We start from the raw sequence: 18330 nt of genomic DNA on the forward strand, positions 1-18330 counted from the left end.
ATTCCTGGGGGTTGTCTTTTCAGGGTCTAGTGTAGAGGGTGATCTATGGATCCTTTCAATGTGTATATTGCCCTCTTGTTGTAGAACTTCTGGGCAGTTTTTCTGAATAATTTCTTTTATTATGGAGTCCAAATTTCTATTAATTTCTGCTTTTTCAGGAAGACCAATGATTCTCAAATTATCTCTTCTAGACCTGTTTTCTTGGTCTATTAACTTCTCATTGAGATATTTTATGTTTCCCTCTATTTTATCAGTCTTTTGACTTTCCTTTATTTGTTATTGCTGTCTTGAGAAATCGCCGTCTTCTAATTGCCCAATTCTAGCCTTTAGAGACTGGTTTTCGGCTAAAATCTTTGGGTTTTCCTTTTCAATCTGGTCTGTTTGGTTCTTCAAAGCTTCCAGCTGGTCATTTCTGGTCCTCAATTTGCTTATCAATTCATTTGATTTCTGAACTTCACTTTCCAATTGCGAAATTCTGCCTTTCAAACTGTTTTATTTTCTTGCCAGATTTCTTCCATCTTTCTCATAATCTCAGATTTGAACTCTTCAAGAGTTTCATTTTTTTTGAGAAGGTTTGGATATGATTACTTGTTTGTTCTTCTCGGCTTTTTGCTCTGTTGTCTGGATTTTTTCTGTGTAAAAGTTGTCGAGTGTTAAAGATTTCTTCTTGATCATTCTCTTCTGGGGTTTGTGTGTCTGGCTTGCCATTTTTAGCCCAGTGTCCTCTCAGTTTTATCCTCACGCATAGGGTCTGTCAGAGCTCTTTAGGCTCCTGAGGTCTCAGGTCTAGTTGTTCTCAGGGTCAAGCCTCCTGGTGGTCCCCTCGCTTGTTCCTCTGCCTGAAGCTCCTTTAACAATCTCAGGGAGCTGCTTCCACAGTCATGCATCCCTCTGTGCTGGGTCCCCACCTATAGTCTACGCCTGGGCTCAGGATCCACGTTCATGCCTGAGTCTGTGCCTGAGTCCCTGCCTGTGTCTGAACCTGCATCCATGCCTGAGCTCAAGTCCTGTGTTCAAAGTCTGGTTCTTTAGCCTCTTGGGTTCTTATGCCTTGCTTCTCACAGGAGCAGGCCCTGTTGAGCTGCTAAGAACTTAATGAATGCCCCAAACTTGCTCTAACTCTTGTGCACTGCCTTTGGCACTATAGTTGGTGTGGGGGGGAGGGTGTTGCTCAGCTCACTTTTTAGTGAGAGCTATTTCACCCATTTATAGCAATGAAATGCCCTGATCCCACATACCTTCAATGCTGCACCCTGTTGTGGGGTCCTTTTGTTTGTCTGGATTTTTTTTTATGTCTTCTTGAGAAGACCTGTATGTGTGGGTTAGGAGAGGTTAAGCAGCTGCTTTTTACTCTGCTGCCATCTTAACCCGGAAACCTGGCATGCAGAGGTTTTGTTTTCTTTATCATTTCATCAATTAAAGGCAGAGCAGTGGCAGCCAATGAGAGAGATTAGATCTAGATAATCACACTCCTGTCTTCAGGAATGGAGAAGGTAAGCATGCATGACTGATCAAGAGTCTTGTTTTCAGTGGCAACTAATAGTGCCAGTTAATGGAAGGCTGATGGAAAAGGGAAAAGGAAGAACTAGGACAGTGTGATGGGCAACCTTTTGAGCTTGGTATGTCAAAATTTGCCAAAAAAAACGAACATAACTTGGGTGGTATGTCAGTTCGAGAAAAAAAACCATAATTTTGCAATATTTATATTTTAAATAACAAAAATGTATAATTGTAATATGAAACTGTATTTAATAAACCAAAAACTATTTATTTAACTTACCTGCTTAGTGACAGTTGTTTTGTCCTACAGACCTCCAGCACAGAGTGTCTATATTATGCTATAGCAAAATGGCTACACATATCAATGCTGATATGTGTGTCATAGGTTTGCTATCATGGATCTAGGACATGTAGGAGCCTTGAATGAATGAGCAAAAAGGAATTAAATTCTTACCTCAGATCCTCACTAATTATATGCTCCTGTGTAAATGACTTGACCTCTGCCTTTCTGAGTTTTCTTAACTGTAAAATGGGGATTATAGTAGCATCTATATCCCAGGGCTATTGTGGGTGTCAAATGCAAAGCACTTTATATAGTACATGGCACATAGTAGGCAATTAATAAATGCTTTTCCTTGTTTCCCTTCTTTGAACACTTAGTATATTAAACACTATAGAAAGAGAAAGAGTAGAAAGTTCTACTCTCAAGGACTTCATACCTTATAGGGGAGACAATACATGTAACATTTAAAGTAAGTAAGATGGTAACAGTTATAAGAGAAGGAGGCTTCTTGGCCAAGTAGGGCTATATATCTTGTTCCTGAGAGGTCAGAGCAGGAGCATTAACACTCACGAATAGAATGATGGCAGCTCTGTTCCTAATCAATAATAGGCAGTCATACTATACTGCACTATTAAGTAATGGTACAATAGTTTGATAACAATACAAGATTACTATACAAAATATAGCCTAAGACAAGATAGGATTAATTGCTTAATTCAGCATGTAATATGGAAAATAAACAGCTCAAATAAGTTTGGAATTCAGAGAAGAGTGAGATCATTGTGGCATGGAGTAGACTGGGAAAGTTTCATGGAGGAAGGAGAATTTAAACTAGGGCTAGAAGGGTAGGTCGGATTTGGATGGGCATAGGAAGAGGAAGAAGAATTGATCTGGAAAAATCAAGCAAAGATGATTCATCCACAGGGGTGAGATCACCAACCAAGAGGAAGGGAAGATGAGGTACCTAGGTCCAAAGAAGAGCCAAGGAAATTCTAGATGAAAGGACATTCAAGCCATGTTTGGGAATTAGTGAATAGGTTTGTTTGAGTAGGATTTGGGTGGAATAGGCTCAGGAGATATGGTAGGATAGGTAGATTAGAGTCAAAGTATAGAAGTTCTTGAATATCAGGGTGAGAAATCTGGATTATAGGAAGAGGGGATCTATTGAAGATTCCTAAGCATCATTTTAGAGGGATACTATGCAGGATGTATTGGTGATAATTAATGAGGTGATTGATAGATAGACAGAGAGATAGAAAGAAAGATAGATAGATAGATAGATAGATAGATAGATAGATAGATAGATAAAGTAGAACATTGATTATTCACTTACCATGGGCTAAACCAGTGATGGCAAACCTTTTAGAGACAGAGTACCAGGTCGCACCCCCACCCCACCACCAGACCTAGTGTCATGCCTGCTCCCTCCCCCTCAGACTGAATGCCTTGCCCCTCCCCTTACCTCACACAGAAGAGAGAGAAAGTGCTCCTTTTGGACTGCAGGGTGAAGGGGCTGGTGAAGTGAGGAGTGTTTTCATTGTGTAGAGAGAGGGAGGAGAGTGGCCAGAGCACTCAGCTCCCCTCTAGCTCTGCCACCTGTGAGCTGCCCATCTTCCTCTCTGTGAGCTCTGCTGGGCAGAGAGGTGAGGGATGTGAAAAAATGTCATCAGGCACAGTGGAGAGGAGAAGGGGAATAGTTCTACACAAATATCTCTGCCTTTCTAGTAATGAACTGGGCAGGGGTGGAGGAGGAAGGAGTGTCCAAGTACCCAAGAGAGCTCTCTGTGTGTCATTGGCACCTGTGCCATAGGTTCAACATCACTGGGCACAACGCTGTGCTAGACTCAAAGTAGAAGAACATTTGGAAGTAATTACAATAGTACTGGTGATAAGGGTCTGAGTTAAAGTTATGTTGGCAATAAAAAGGAAGGCATGATTATGAAAGACATAAAAGAAAACAATTTGAGAGTGAATGAAATCTAATAGGTTCTGGAGGATGGTGTGATGGAGTACAGGCACTTTTAACTTACAAATGTTTCAAATATTCGTTTATAAGTTGGTTATCTGGAACTTGAAGTGTATTTTCTCATAGGAACAATATGGTGGCTTGGCTCTGAGAACAGACCACATAAGCCTATTTAAGCCATGTTATACCTTAAGTATGGCTGTAAGGGTGTTGTTTCAACTACATTTAATTTGTAATATTATTTCTATGGGCAAATCCATTCTGAGTTCCAAGGTGGGATGCCAAGAATAAAATTTCCACCCTGGATGACAGTGGTTCTCCTTGTACCATAGTGTGTGAAGCCAACACACCATAAAAGGTTGGGTTACTATACTTGAACATCAGTAACATGTTATTTCTCTGTATCTACAACTCGATACCACTACCTTAATTTGTATTGAAATGACTTGAAATGACCTGTTCCATAGCATGCAAGGGTCCTTATTTTTAAAGGAGGTTCCTGATGTTTCTCTGGCCTATTATAAAGTCATAATTAACAAGAGGCTAGTTGGGCTTTGTCCTGGAGCACTGGCATCTTGAGGAAGAGGTTCTTTTTCTCCTTGTGGAAAGACACCTTGTGATCGCCCTGTATTTTATAAAACAACTGCTCCCTCAGCTCCTATGCCAAATATCCTATCATTTTCTCCTGGGACATTTCATTCTCAAGTCTCTCAGGGGTAGGGGCTAGACTCTCTGGGGGATGGTCCATTCATCTTTGTTGACTCCACCTGCACTGACCTCTGAATTACTATACATGGAGACCAAACTCAATTTGCAAGAGACACAGTGAAAGCTTTATTATTGTGTATCTTTGGGGGAAATTATGCTTAGAAAATAGTGGTATTAATGAGTAATGCTGTCCTCAGTATTATCCTTATTCATCAACCATTAGATTATAGGATATAGAATTTAAAAGGGACCTTAGAAATCATTAAATCAAACTCATTTTATAATTAAAGAAATCAAAACCTAGAGAGATAAGGGAGTAAGGGATAGAGTTGGGATCTGAAATCGTGTCTTCTGACTACAGATATAATGTTCTTTGCAATCATGTTGCTTCTCTTAGCTAGTTTGTTTCTGTCAGGCTTTAGAATCTAGATGTGATCTATCTGATGAGTTCCATGGTCTCAAGGGCTCTGGGCCATTCCTGGTGTGGAGAATCCTTAAGGTCACAGTTTTAGAGCTGTTCCGAGTTGAGATTTGCAGGGCCATCACCATGTCTTGTACTTTTGCATCTGTTCACTAAGTCTTAGTGCAACATAAATCAACCCCTCTAATGTTACTAAGGGTGGGGGAAGAAGATACCCCATTTGTTTCTGTTGTTACTTTAATTTTTGCTGCTTTGCCAAACATATCCTATATGGAAGGAAATGTTCTCAGAAGGTATGATCAGATTTACAATGATGCCCAAGGTAAGAAAGAAATCTTGTGATTATTCAGTTCAAGAACTGGAAGGTCAACTAGTTTAAACTCCTGCTTTCTGTAAGTGAGAAAACTATAACTGAAGGCAGAAAGTAACTTTCCTACAGAACATACATAATAAATAGAGCTGGGATTTGAACCCAGATATTCTGATGTCAAATTCATTGCTTTCTCCATTTATACTATAAAATTTCTGAAATCATTACAGAACAACTAATTATATGATATACAGTCCAGAGCCCTCTAAGACAATGGTACCCTTATTAGGATTAATCTTAGGGATATGACCCAGCAGAATCATTTTCTCTCTTAGTACATTGCCCCCTATATGGAGATATTCCAGGAATATTTTAAAATATAGCTTATGCTTGGCTTTTGTCTGTTTGTTGTATGTGGTTAACAGGGTCCTAGGTCCTTCACAGAGATGATAATTGGATCTAGGGGGGTTAATGAGATCACTAAATTAAATAATATAAAGGGAGAAGAGAAGAGGAGGAAGAACATGGGGGACACTTACCATTAACAAATATAACTTGGATGAAAATCCAGCAAAGGATACTGAGGACACATAGGGAAGTGGAGAACCAGAGGAGAGCAGTGTCACAAAAGCCTACAGAGAAGAGAGTATCAAGGAGAAGATGATTAACAGTGTCAAAGTTTGCAAATAGGTTAAGAAGGATGAAGATTGAGAGGAAGCCATTAGATTTGCCCATGAGATCAACAGTAAGTTTGGAGAAAGTAATTTCTCTTCAATGCTGAGATCAAGAGTCAGAATGAAAAAAAATTAAGAAGATAGTGAGAGGTAAGGAAAAGGGGTTACTCCTCAAAAAGCCCATCAGCTCCCTTTGGAAGAGTTCTAAACTTAGAGGTCACCATCAGGACAACCTTTTGTTTTTCTGTAGGATATCCAGCCATCTTACACTGTCCTACATGGTTCCTCCAAGATTTATAATGTCAATTTGTGGTTAGAATTCTTTTCTCAAACCACTTCCCTCTCTGGTCCCCCAAATAAAGCAAATTCAGTCCTTGGTGTTGGAGAGGCAATCCTTTTCTTGTTGGACCTATACTGGCTGGGTGATACACTGACTCTGTTTTTCAAGTAGGATAGTTTTTAAGAACTATACAGTTGATCTTCCACTCTCTCTCTAAGTAGTCCAAATGCTTCAGAAAATGCCCATTTCTTTCCAGAAGTCCAATCTCATAACTTTTTAACTTGGAAACTCTCAAATGTTGGGTTACCTATGAAGCAACCCCCCAAGGCTAGGGTTGCTTAGAACATCTCCTTTCTCTGTCTGGAAAGCTAGATTTGGGGGTCACACAGCATGGAAAATCAACCTTTCCTTTCTTCTTCCATGTAGGAATTTAGGGCTCAGTTTCATGAATTATGCCTTTGGGCTCTGTAAATACCCATGTCTTCCTTTGCTATATACAAGAAATCCATTGGTGACAACATTGCTGTCATCTCCTACATTGAGGAAGCTCCTAGACTATGAAACCTATTTTTAGGATTTCACCTTTCAGGTCAACCTCAAGTGCATGCATGTCTTTACTTAAAAAGAGATGATGATGGGGGCAACTGGGTAGCTCAGTGGATTGAGAGCCAGGCCTAGAGACAGGAGGTCCTAGGTTCAAATCCGGCCTCAGACACTTCCCAGCTGTGTGACCCTGGGCAAGTCACTTGACCCCCATTGCCCACCTTTACCACTCTTCCACCTATGAGTCAATACACAGAAGTTAAGGGTTTAAAAAAAAAGAGATGATGAGCTTATTCAGATTCCCTCTTTCCTTCCAGGATTAGGTTACTGTACTACATGATGGTCTATCTTCTAAATAAGGGGAGGTGGAAAAAAATAAATTGAGTTGATCTGTGAGCTTGCTTTATTAGTGACTAGAGAGGGGGGTGGTTCCTCTAACAAGAGCCTATACTCCTGAGTCATGAGGAATTCTGTGTCCTCTCATCAAGGCCCCAGAGGGCATGCACAACTTCTCTTTTGGGAAGTATTCCTCAGATGACTCTAAACAAAATCTCACTTCCTTTAATCTCACTTGTTTGAAGTTTCTCATAAAATTTTGCCGGGACTTGCTTGGTCAATCTCAATTATGGATGCATACTTAGACTATGGGGAACCTTGACAATATGGCCATAGACACACAAGGATCCATTAAATCTCCTTCCTTTTGGCACCCTTTCACTATGACTACCTCCTATGACCAAGACTTGCACCCCGTCCACACCCTCTTCTTCTTTTTTTGCCCAGCAGCTGTGGCCAGCTGACTGTTAGAGTTTGGCCTGTGCTGGCCCCTTGGCAGTCATCATATGAGCTCAACTGGTATGGTAGAGACAGTAAGCAGGCCTTTCTCTGAGAGTAGTAGCTTTTCATTTTCTAAAAATTTGTTAATATGAAAACCTTGCTTTGGCACTTTCCATTTTTTTCTAAAGCATCACATACTGGGAACTGGGAAATTATAGTCTTTGTGCATCAACTTTTACTTCCCAATAAGTATTCTGAAAATGGCTTAGAGGTGATTTTAAGAAACTATTAACAATAACAATAATAATTGCTCATTTACATAGCAATTCAGAGTTTACCAAGTGCTTCCCTCATAAAGACAACCCTGTGAGGTGGGTAGCTTTAGTATATTAGCTTCATTTAAGACTTGAGTAAACAGGCTTAAGTGACTTGCCTCCAGTCACATTAGGAATAACTAGTACAGCTGTGATCCAAATCCAGGCCCTATGACTCTAAATCCTATGCATTTTAAAGAGAGCCCACTTTTGAATAGATATAATATGTACAAAGTATAATTTATCCATGGTGAACTACACAATAAATGAGTGGGACTTGGTCCATCAGGGTCACTCTTCCTGGTCTCCATATTCCTTTTCCCTTCAGTATGAGAATGGGATCCAGATGAGGATGGTGAATGCTGCGATTTCCTCTTCTGGGAATGGGCAGAGAATTCACGGCCATCAAGCATCAGTCTTCAATTTTGTCAGTACCTAGGGTGGTTGTGGGGCAGGGGGAATGTAGATTTAGTTGGAAAATCTGGCTTTGAATTTTGTCTTTTCTACTTTGTACATCTGGAACTTTGGTGAGTCTCTCAATCTTTTAGCCTCAGTTTTCTTATTTGTAAAATGAGAGTCATAGTACCTAGGCTCAATATTTACAGCCCTATAAAAGTGATAGGAGTAAATGATACAGTGTATAGAGCAGCAGGCATAGAATTAGGAGATACATCTTCCTGTGTTCAAATCTGGACTCAGACATTTACTAGCTGTGTGACCCTGGGAAAGTCACTTAACTCTGTTTACCTTAGTTTCCTCATCTATAAAATGCACTGGGAAAAGAAATGGCAAACCACTCCAGTTCTAATCCTCTGTTACTTCAAAGACATAAAATCTTCTCTCTGGCATTTAACAGTCTTCACAACTTGGCCCATTTCTATATTTCCAGTCTTTTAGAATCTTATCCCTCTTTGTACACCCAGTGATTCCCAAAGTGGGCACTACCGCCCCCTGGTGGGTGCTGCAGCGATCCAGGAAAGTGGTGATGGCCACAGGTGCATTTATCTTTCCTATTAATTGCTATTAAAATTAAAAAAAATGTATTTCCAGGGGGCTAAGTAATATTTTTTCTGGAAAGGGGGTGGTAGGCCAAAAATGTTTGGGAACCACTGCAGACTCTAGGCTGTCCTAGACAGATATTAGCCTACTTGTTCCTTGACTTCAATGCTTCATTGCAATGGCTGACATTAATGATGATCACCTTCCCCTCCAATCACTAATTACACTGGTGACCTTCAAATTTCAGTCCAAATCTCAGCTTCCAAAGAAAGGCTTTCCTAGCTTCCTCTCCCCCAGCTGCGAATGCCTCCTTTACTTGTGAATACCTTCTCTCAGATATCTTGAACGGATATATTTATTTATATGTTGTCTCCCTCAGTAGAGTGTGAGCTCCTTAAGAGCAGGACCATATTTTTCTTACCTTTTTTCCCTTGCTTCTGTAGCACTTGATACAATGCCTGACTCATAATAAGGATTTAAATGACTGACATATTGCCCCTAGTGAAGGCTATGTACCATATAAAGAAGGAATCATTTTCTGAGCACCTACTGCTGGTCCTGGGCACTATGAAGAGTTAAAAAGGAAGGAGTCATCTTCCATGCTTTCAAAGTCTCTAGAGTAGATACATCCATCTCTTTGAGTTCCATATCAGGAAGCACTGTTGTCTGAAGCTTGGGCAGAGTGTTTTCTCTGCTTTCATGCTAGATTCTAAACCAAGGACGTAAAATTATTATTTTTATGACTTTCCGGCTAATTTTTTACTAAGATGGATGGATACTCATTAAAAATTAAATCAGCCTCTACTACCTTTTTTCCTCCTATATTTTTATTTCAGAAGTTGCATGTAAGAACTTAGGAGAGGAGTAGAGGAAATGTGCTATGATAAGTTCCTCCACGACTGGCAATATTTAGAGAGAAGCTGGATGACAACCCCTTTCAGTTCAATTCATTATATCCCAAAGTTCACTCTGGATCTTTTGATGCAGTGTGTGGTTTCTTCAGGCATCCTTATGGGACCTTCTCCAAAAGATCTGCTTTCTTGATTCGAGGTGTTGGCAATTTTCTTTTCCTAAAATTTCTCCAAAAGATTTTAAACAATGGATTTTAGAATAATTCTCCTGAACTCAGTGATGAAAGGATTTGGTATTTTAGTATAAGATGGCAAACCCTAGGTGATCCTTTGATTTTTCTACATCTGTAACAGGAAGGGGCAGGGTACTGTATCAATTAAAATAGACACCTTTTGTGGCATGTTCTCTCAAACTGACTCTCTCTTGTGACTAGTAGTGCTATCAAATTCCCAATGAATGGGTTGCAACTCTTTGGGCCCCAATATACTTAAGATTCTAGGATTCAGGGTTGTATTTAGGTTTGATGCTCATAAAGGACTTCCCATAGATTATTTCCTTTGATCCTCATGATAATCCTATGAGGTTGTGTAAGTATTTTTATCCTCATTTAACAGGTGAGAAAACTGAGGCTTAAAGAGTTTTTGTAATTTACTCAAGGTCACACAACTACATAGCAGAGCTGGGACTCAATCAATGACCCCAAGATCTGACTCTACTATGCCCACTCCATTTCTCCTCCTCAAAGACCATTTCTGATTGACTTGTGAGAAGTACGTCAGGGATATAGCCCTTATGAAAGAAAGAAAGAGAGGAAATTCACATCTTCTTGGAAGTCCACCAGAGAGCATGCATTGGCTTTCACTGTATAAGTGGGTTTTGGTATTTTCCCTTAGATGGACCCTACCCTGAATTAGTTGTTGTCAAATCCCAGCAGCAGTTTCTGAAGACATTGCCCTGAGCTGTGAGGGGGAAGGAGGGAATGGCTCTAAATTTCTGGAAAGTCACAAGGTAAAGAAAGAGAACAGCTACAGAGAAAGCAACACTGAAAAATCTCCTCATGCAGTTCGGTTATTGTTTGGAGCCTGAAAATCTGCCAAGTGTTCATACTTCTTAGATGTCAGCAGTTTCGTTTGAGACAATAGAGAAAACAGTCATTTTGGCCTGTACCTAAATTTTAGCAGAATAAACAGCTTCAGAAGTTGAACTCAAATGGTCTCCTTACCTTATTTGCCCCGACCCTTAGTTGCACTGCACCAGCAAAGAATCTAGAACATGTGGCATGGAAGAGCTGTGTTTACAAGTCTTGGGTTTACACATTCTCTGAGTCATGGCCTCTGCACTTGGATGGTAATTGAGGAGGGATGTGGGAAGGAGACACATTGCCAACTTGAGAACCCACTTCTTAGATTCAGTGTTTTAACTGAATTTGAAATTCTGAAACTCTCAGATTTGGGAGTCTGTTTTTGTGCCTTGGCAAAATTCTAACTGTATTCTTTCTTTCCTTTTTTAATATGGAAAAGAAAAACTTAAGAGAAAAAATGACACATTATCTTGGACATGAAATTGCTATTGGAAAACAGTTTTGCTGAGTTAAGCATTAGAAAGTCTTCAATTTATAGATTGTGTTTCCTGAAATGGCACAGGGGTTGGATTATTAATAGTCCACTGTTCAGCTGTGACATGAACACTCCAGGAACTCTGGGTATCTCCCAGCACAGATGGGAGCACAGAGGTTGTGGGGGTGGCTTTCTTATCCTCAACTCTGATATCATGCACCTGCTACGTCTAGGTCCCTGCTCTGTCTAAGGAATGTACTTCATATTTGAGTAATTCTTGGACATGGCCCTTCGTCAAGATTTTCTAGTGTCACTTTTTTTTGAATATCTTTTCCTGGTGGGCACAAGGAGATCTCATTGGGGAAAACATCCCTATCCGATGTAATGCCATTTGAAACTTTACCTACTTTTCAAGGCCCAGTTTATAGGCCAGCTCCCCTGAAAACTATAGAATCATAGATTTGAGAGTTTGATAGGTCCTTAGAGATCACTTAAGCCAACTGGTTCATTTTACAGATAAACAAACCGTGGCTCATAGAAGAGGAAGGACTTGTCTAACATCATATAGGGAGGGAGTGGAAGAGCTGAGATTTGAATCTAGGCCTACTCATTCTAGCTATTTCTTTTTTCTTTCATTTCCTTTCTTCCTTCCTTCCTTCCTTCCTTCCTTCCTTCCTTCCTTCCTTCCTTCCTTCCTTCCTTCCTTCCTTCCTTCCTTCCTTCTTTCCTTTCCTTCCTTCCTTCCTTCTTTCTTTCCTTTTTCTCTTTCTTTTTTCTTTCTTTCCTTTTTTCTTTCCTNCTTTCTTTCTTTTTCCTGTATAGCTCTCTTGGACCCAGTGTACATAGTGAATTTTTAGCAAGTTTTGCTTAAATGAGTAAATCAATATTGTGGAGATGAAGACAATACCTTTAGTTGTGCCATCAAAGTACTGAAAAAGTTTTGGGGAGGGAATATTTATATAGCACCTACTATGTGCCAGGTGTTGTGGTAAATGTTTTTATTAAATATCATTTCATTTGATCCTCACAACAATCCTGAGAAGTTGATGCTATTATCCCTGTTTTATGGTTAGGGAAATTAAGGTAAACAGAGGTTTTAGTGACTTACTCAGGGTGGTCACATACAACTACTTACTGTCTGAGACCAGATTTGAACTCAGGTCTTCCTGACTCTAGACCCAATACTCTACCCACTGCCATATCAGCTGACTCATAGACAGAGAATTATACTCCAAAGAATTGCTACATTCTGCATTTTTTAATGTCAGTATCATTTTAAAACTGAATTAGAATTCTGAAGTGAAAGCCCAGAATTTTTCAGACCATGTCTATCAGGGCTTATGTTTGATGGCAGCTCTTACCTACCAGTCATCTAAATAGGTTGGCATGGCCATCTCATCATGTGGTAGCTTGCCAAGTCAAATCTGGGCTCCAAAAAATATTTATTGCAGTGCTCTGAAATGGCTCCTTTTTTAAAAGACTTTATATGATGGAGAGTTGATATTAACTGGCAGGGACTCAGTAGCTTCATAGCTATTGTGCCAACTTTTCACTCAATTGATTTGATGCTATTACCTGAGTAACTATAATATCATTAATTACTCTGTGTGCCATTGGTCTTAGCTGTGCCTTATAAAGATTGCTGAGAGTTATGCCATCTTAGAAATAAAAGAAGAGAACCTCAAAGAAGGGTGGACAATAAAAAATAAATCAATCAATCCTTAAGCATTTATTTTAATTCTTTTAACCCTTACCTTCTGTCTTAGTATGAATTCTAAGACAGAAGAGTGGCAAGGGCTAGCAATCAGGGTTAAGTGACTTGCCCAAAGTCACACAGGTAGGAAGCATCTGAGTTAAGATTTGAATCCAAGTTCCCTTGACTCCATGCTTGGCACTTTATCCAGTGTGCTAAACTTACTAAATTTATTAAATTTACTAAATACTTTTTATACTCCAGGCACCATGTTAGGCACTAAGGAAATAGAGACGAAAAAAGAGAAACAATTTCTGACTTCAGGGTATTTACATCTATTTAGAAGAGATGGATATACAGAAATATGTACAGGAGAAACTTTAAAGTACAAAAAAGCCAGAAGGAGAGGGGACACAAGAAGTTGGTAGGATGAGTGAGGCAGTCAACAAACACTGATTAAATATTTACTTAACACACACTGTGTTAAGCATTGAAAATATGAAGAGAGGCAAAAAACTGACGCATTCTAAAGGTAGAAAAAGTGTGGAAACAACTATGCACATACTGTATAAGATGTTTACAATAGAAATGTAAGGGAATCTCAAAGAGAAGACACTAGCACTAGAAATATTTTTTGAGGAAGGGAATGCTTAAGCTGATTCTGGAAGCAAATGAGAGAATGTCTGAAGCAGAAGTATGGAAATTGGGAATATATTTCAAGCACAGGGAGTGGCCAATGCAAAGTTAGAGAGACAGGAAATATAGTAATGAGTGGGGAACAGAGAAGAGTTGTTTCTGTTGTGGGCTAAACCATGTTGTTATTGAGTCATTTTTAGTCATGCACAACTTTCTGTGACCCTCTTTGGAATGATTTGCCATTTCCTTCTTCAGCTCATTTTATAAATGAAGAAACTGAGGCAAACAGGGATAAGTGACTTGTCCAGGCTCACACAGCTAGTGTTTGAGGCCAGATTTGAATTGGTACTCTATCCATTTTACCACCCAGCTGCCCTTGGCTAAACCATAAAATGATCCAGGTGAAAAAAGCAGTCGTTTTGGTGGGGTCTGCTTTTTCCCAGTGAATGATTTTCTGGAGTATGTTCAGGCTGGCTCTAGTCAACTACCCGAGCTACTAAAATTTTCCCAGTATGGACTAGAGGTGCAATATACTCCTATGCATTGTACTGTTGGATGTATTATCTCTAAAAAATGGATTCTCCCCAGTCTTGTGTCTAAAGATTCCTAGACTAATCCTATGTGCTGTAATGATGCCATTCTGTCACTTCAAAATTAAGTGCTTGCAAAAGAAAATGTCTTTGTGGTTCATGGAAAAGTCAGGATTTAAAGGAGTTTCCTTCATATCATGAAGAAGTTTTTAGGATCTTCCCATGGGCAGCATTTTCCCTTTTGCCACTCTTGACTGAAGTGTAAATTGCATGTGAGTAGTACTATATGACCTATGAATTCACTCTTTGAACCACTCTGAATATGAAGCTTAGTTTGGACTTTGAAGATCTTCAAAGCTTGTAGCCACTGGAATCAATCTTTCTTCATGGGGGTCGTATAAGATGCCAGAGTTACAATAGGAACCCGGAGGGACAAGTACTTTTACCTGTCAATCTCGACTTGTGAAGGAAAGTCTAAAACCAGTCTTTTTTCTTTGTGTTTTGATTGACTGTTTTCTTCTTCTTCTTCTTCTATGAATTACCAACCAAAGAGACCAGGAGAAAAGAGTTTGAGGTCCTGGCTATTAAGGTATCTAAGGAGAGAAGTCACAGCTCAAGGAAACTCTAGGCTGCTCCTTGGTTAGGGGGACAGGAGCCTGGTTTCTTTGGCATTGGTCCTATATAATATTTGTTATTTTAGTTGAGAAGATGGCATGGTAAACAAAAGATGGAAGTACTAAATATTAGAGAGATTGTTGAAAGATAGGCTTACTGGAGAAATATTGATGGAACTATAAATTGGTAAAACAATTCTAGAAAGCATTTTGGAATTATATGAATAAAAAAACCAAAATGTCCATTAATTTTGACCCAGAGCTTTCAATGCTAGGCGATAATAAAAAGAAAAGTTCTATTTATACCAAAATATTTATAACAGCATTTTTTATGATAACAAAGACCTAGAAACAAAGTAGACATCCATCAGTTAGGGAATAGCTATGCAACATTGTGACATGTGAATGTAATGGAACATTATTGTATTATAAGAAACAACAAGCATGATGAATATAGAAAAGTGAGGAAAGACTTACATGAAAACTTTTTATCTTCCCTTCCCTTCCCTTCCCTTCCCTTCCCTTCCCTTCCCTTCCCTTCCCTTTTCTATTATATTGATTTAAAATGCAAGCAGGAGTCAAAACTTTGAAAAGGAAGAAAGCTGCATTTTCAGAAAAAGGAAAATAATTTTCCTGACTCACTGAAGGTTCTGAGCAGAGGCCAAAGAGCTGTTTAAGAACAAAACAAAACAAAAGGAGACAGCTAGGTGGTTCCATGAATTGAGAGCCAGGCCTAGAGACAGGAGGTGCTGGGTTAAAATTCAACCTCAGATACTTCAGGACAAGACACTTAACCTTCATTTCCTAACCCTTTCTGTTCCTCTGCCTTGGAGTCAATACACAGGACTGATTCCGGGATAGAAGGTAAGGGTTTAAAAAGAAAAAACACAGAACCCTTGCTGTCTGTCTTCGTATCAATTCTAAGACAGAAGAATGGCAAGCCGTGTTCAGTGACTTGCCATGGGTCACATAGCTAGGAAGTGATTGAGGCTAGATTTGAGCCCAGTTCCTCCCAACTCAGACCTGGCACTACCTAGCTGCCTCCTGTAGGGAGCTGAAACATCATTGCCTTTGGATATGGGGAGACAGAAACAAGCAAAATCCATTTGGTGCTCGAGAGGAGCTGCTGAAGCTGAGCCCACTTCTGTTATGTAAGGGCATCTGATGATGGCATCAAACTAGAGCAGCATCTAGTCCAAGCAGTAATAGAGTTGGTCTACACTCCCCCAGGGGCAAATAGATGGAGAAAACATATTTGACAGGGATTTTCAGCTTACACTAAGATTGAACAAGTGGTTGACAGTAAGCAAATCAATCACCTCTCACCAGTGTGGATGTTAGAACTTGTTCCCTTTCACTTTTCTAACCCACAGTATGGTAATGGATCCAAGATAACCCTCCCTTCTTGGCAATCATTCACAGCAATATTTGTATTTCTCAGCTGCTAGGGTGTCCTTAAGGAGCCAGGTCCTGTAATAGAGTCAGGAGATAGGTAGACATTAGGAGATTATTCCTTTTGTCTCTCTGAGGAGGAAACAACTCAGGAGGAAATGCCAAACACCTGAAAATCATACAATACATCAGAAGCAGTGCCAGGTCTGGGACTCCTAGCCCTTGACCTTCCTTATTCTTGTGCTCTTTCTCTTTGACTCAGTGGGTGAGGTACATAGATCCCTTTAAAGCAAAAGAGGCATTGTTTTTTAGTCTCACTCAGGCATCTCATTGTTATTTGATGTTATGTGTGGTCAACCAGACGCTTCAGGGCACATGCCCTCTTTCCTGGTACACAAACAAAGCCTCTGATAGCTATTCCTATAAATCAGAAGGCCCCTGTGATAGCTCATTCCCTACCTTCTCTTTCTTTTGCTATTAAACTTGTTATTGGTCATTTCTATCTTTATAACACCATTTGAAAATAAATCTATCCTTCTCCCCCCTACCTGGGAGACTTTCCATTATAATTAAAAAATAAAAAGGAAGGGAAAAAATAGTTTAACAACACTAGCCAAATCTGACAGTCTATGCAATGATGCCCACTAATGGTTTCCATCCCATTGAACAGGTGAAAAAAGATGTTTTCTTTTACTTTTCTCCAGGATCAGTCAAAGTTATTATAGTTAAATAGAATTTAATTTAATTTTTTTTATTTGTTTAGTGTTTCCAAGTATACTATTAAACTTATTTATATTATCTTTTTGTTTCTGCTTATTCATTTGGCATTCATTCATAGAAGTCTTTTTATGCTTTTCTGAATTGTTCCTAGTGATTGTTTTTTTAAGGCAAAAGTAAGATTTTCCATTATTTGTATACAATTTATTTAGAGTCTTTCTTATTTGATGAATATTTTTGTGGTTTTTCTTTGCTCTCACAAGAAAAGGAAACCATGAATATTTTGGTGTTTGGGGGAACTTTATGTGTTTGGGCTCCTTGGTGTATACTTAGACACACACACACACACACATACAGAGTAGTGAAATCTCCAAATCAGAATGTCTGAACATTTTAATCACTTTTTCTCATAATTCCAAATTGCTTCCCAGAATGATTTTACTAATTCACAGCTCCACCAAAAGTATATTAGTGTTCTCATCTTTCTGTAACTCCACCAATATTTTAAGTCTTCTCTTTTCAACCACACCCACACATCTGGGTAAAACCTAGTCTGATATATATGGCACATATATCTATGTGCCTTACAGTTACTATCTCATTTGATCCCCACATCAACCCTGAGATGTAGATGCTATTACTATCCCTATTTTACAGATAAGGAACACAATAAGTGAGACTGGATTTGAATTCAGATCTTCTATATGTGCCGTTATATACAGTAACACCTCAGTTATCTGGCATAGTCAAGAAATGAATTGTTTCGCCTCTTTGTATCAACATTTCAATTTCATCCATGTGAGCACTTCCTTTACTGATATAACTTGTAATCTCTCTACTGCTTAAAAGATTTTGGCATGAAGTGTTTTAGATAGAAAAGCTCACTACCAGGCAACCAATCAGGAGATGAACCTCTCCGAACCTAGCCTAGCTGATTATTACTAGACAGATGTATAACCCATCTGTGTTTAAAGGCTGGTGTTTAAAGCCTTTTCCAGCTTGGTAAGATGTGTCAAATGTATTCTGTTAGCATACCCTTCAGGACCTCAGAGTCACCTCCGTTATGAGTTTCATATCATTGATTATTTTTTAGATAACCAAAACTGTACTCTTTATGCATTCTGCAATTTTTATATTATAAACATTTTAAATTAAAATCCTTCCAAAATGTAGAGCATATTTCTCTGTAATAAAAGCAGGCAGCATAATTTAGTCATTTTTGATGGTTTAGCGTTTTCACTAAGAACATCAAATATTCTTAAGCAGGCAATGGACTACTGATGATTGATTACCATGTCTTTATAACAAATAGTACCTTTAACAATACTTAATAATATAACTCTTTGACCTTAGTCAACAGAGTGGTTCTAGCTTTCTCCTATCTCTGGGTGGCTATCACTCTTTATCTCTACCATAAATCTGTCTGTTGCTCACCTCCCTTACATCCTTCTATTTTGGATGCCCATAACTTCTTATAATTCTTCTCCTTTCTCTTCTCTTCTCTTCTCTTCTCTTCTCTTCTCTTCTCTTCTCTTCTCTTCTCTTCTCTTCTCTTCTCTTCTCTT

This window comes from Gracilinanus agilis, chromosome 3 (genome assembly GCF_016433145.1).
Source record: "Gracilinanus agilis isolate LMUSP501 chromosome 3, AgileGrace, whole genome shotgun sequence".
Lineage (NCBI taxonomy): Eukaryota > Metazoa > Chordata > Mammalia > Didelphimorphia > Didelphidae > Gracilinanus > Gracilinanus agilis.